The 2,500-nt window shown below is 77.7% G+C and overlaps 1 non-coding gene across 1 annotated transcript; it reads right to left on the bottom strand.

The window, feature by feature from the left end:
* Positions 1–535: 535 nt before the first annotated feature.
* Positions 536–688, bottom strand: LOC138063120 (5.8S ribosomal RNA). Its single transcript, XR_011136713.1, has one exon. It is a non-coding gene; the product is annotated as a 5.8S ribosomal RNA (ribosomal RNA).
* Between the last annotated feature and the right edge of the window lie 1,812 nt (positions 689–2,500).

Here is a 2,500-nt window from a genome sequence, read left to right as displayed (position 1 = left end):
CCGTCGTACGGCGGGCACTGGCGGTGGCGGCGGGCGGCGGCGGCAGGTGCCGGGCCACCGCGACCGACCGAACCTGGGGGCCCGGCGGGACGAACTCCGCACAGCGGGCGCTCCGGGAGCGGGGGTTTCCCGAGTCTGCACTTAGGGGGACGAAGGCCCGGGCCCACACGGGGAGGAGAGGCACCCCCTCTCCCCGGCGGCGCGGGCCTGCGAGGCGCCCCAGCCGCGCCACACCGCACACACCGCGCAGGGCAGCGGTGGCCACCGGGCTCGGAGGGGAGGGAGGGCAGGGCAAGGCACGCCGGCCGCGGACGGTGGAGGCGGACGGTCGGCCGGAGCCGGGCAGGCAGGCCAGCCGGAAGACCGGGGCCACCGGTGCACGCACCGGTGGTCCCGGCTCCGCCGCCGCCGCCGACTCACCGCCGCCGCCGCCCCCCCACCGACTCGCCGCCGCCGCCGCCCCCCCCGGCCCCCCCCCGAGGGGCGGCACACCGCTGCGCCAACGCGGCAATGGGGGTGACGATTGACCGTCAAGCGACGCTCAGACAGGCGTAGCCCCGGGAGGAACCCGGGGCCGCAAGTGCGTTCGAAGTGTCGATGATCAATGTGTCCTGCAATTCACATTAATTCTCGCAGCTAGCTGCGTTCTTCATCGACGCACGAGCCGAGTGATCCACCGCTAAGAGTTGTCTCGGTTTCGGTCCCCACCGCGCGCGCGGGGGGACCGGGCAGCTTTCGCAGCCCCCTGAGGGCCCCCATCCGCTCTGCCTCCCTCCTCACGCCGACGCCGGCTGCTGAGCAAGGGACAGCGGAGAGAGAGGGCACGCCTCACTGACCGTACAAGCACAGAGGGAAAAAAAAAGGGGGGGGGGGGGGAGAACAGACCCGAACGAGAGGGGCGGGGAGCCCTCGCTCCCGACCTGGGACAACCCCTTTCTCGCTTCGAGTCCGGCCCAGGCGCCCGGCTCGGCCTGGCCCAGCAGGGAGCGGCGCGCCAGCCGCGCCACCTGCCTCAGGGACCGGGGTGTGGGTCCCCGCGGAGCCCCGGCGTCGGAGCCCGGCCGCCGCTGGGAGCGGCGCCACCCGCTGCCCGCGCGCCCGCGACCCGCCAGCCGCACGCTTCCGAGCTCCTTCGCTCGCCTCACCGGCCTCCAGCTCCGCCGCCCCGGAGACGGCACCCAACACCCGCCTGCACACACGCAGCCTCCCGAGCGACGCCACGCACTCGCCCGTCCCTTCCGCGGGCAGACGCCTGGCGGCAGGCAGACGGGCGAGGCGGGACGGACGGGGAACGGCGCCCGCTCTCCCCGCCTCCACGCGGAGACCGGGAGGGGCCGCCCCCGCCCGCCCGCCCGCCGCCCGCCTGCCGCCCAGCGAAGCCGGGTCGGGCAGAGCGAGGCAGGCGCGCCGGATGGCGGAGTGCCGGGGCAGGGCGGGGGGGGAGGGAAGGAAGGGTGCCGCCGACGGCCACGGCGGGAGACTGAGAGCACCGGCCAGGGAGGAGAAGGGATGCGCTGGGGCTCGGCGTCCGCACCACCCGCGGTGGGGGCTCGCCGTCCCGGCGGCGAGCACGCGCTCGCGCCGGGGTCGCGCGTTCGAGGCAGGCCGGCGCAAGCCGACCGCGCGGCGTCTCTCCGCCGAGACCAGACCGCGGAGAGAGGGGGCAGGGTACCCCTCTCCGTCCCGGCTGCCCGCGGGGCATGCACGGGCCGCGCCGGCGGGCATGGGGGGGTGCGGCGCCCGCGCGCGCCGACCCCCCGGCCCCTCCGGCAGCACGCCCGGCTGCCCCCCGGGTCGCATCGGGCCGCCCGAGTCTTTAAACCCCCGCCCGGCTCTCCGACCGAGAACCCTCGGGCCCGGAGCCCGGGGCCCATGGCCATCCCTACCCGGGGGGGCCGCTACCGGCGGCCGCGGTGGCCGGAGGCCCTCCTCCTTCCTCCCAGCGCGCCCCCCCCCCCCGCCGCCCCCCGCCGCCCCCGGCCCGGCCGACTCGCAGCGCGGCCCCCACACGGCACGGCGTGGGGCGGCTGGAGCGGTGTGGGGGGGGGGGGAAGGGAGGGGAGGAGGAAGCGTGGAAGGCCGGCAGGGCACGGCCGGTGCGGCACGCGCAGCGCAGCGCCCGGGAGGAGCACGCTGGCACACGGGACCACACGGGTGGGTCACCGAGGGGAGGCAGGAGAAGCGCGGACGCTAGGTACCTGGCCCTGGGGTGAGGGAAACGACCTGAAATCCCCGCGGGGGTGCCTCCCCCGCCGCCGCCCGCCGCCGGGCCACCGCCGCCTCGCGGCGACGGCGGCAGCCTCAGCGGCAGCGACGAGGCGGGGCGCGGAGGGGAACCCGGCACCCGCCAGCCGGCTCCAGCGCCCCTCGGCGGAGCGTCCACCCGCGGGGTGCGCCCGACACCCACCGCCACGACCTCGTCCTCCTCCCGGGGCCCGGGGTTTCCCTCAGTAACCCGGCGCCGGGTGGCAGCTGCGCCCGGGAGGAGAGCCGTGGTTTG

Source organism: Struthio camelus, chromosome 31 (assembly GCF_040807025.1).
Source record: "Struthio camelus isolate bStrCam1 chromosome 31, bStrCam1.hap1, whole genome shotgun sequence".
Lineage (NCBI taxonomy): Eukaryota > Metazoa > Chordata > Aves > Struthioniformes > Struthionidae > Struthio > Struthio camelus.
This window is presented reverse-complemented; position numbering and strand designations above follow the sequence as displayed.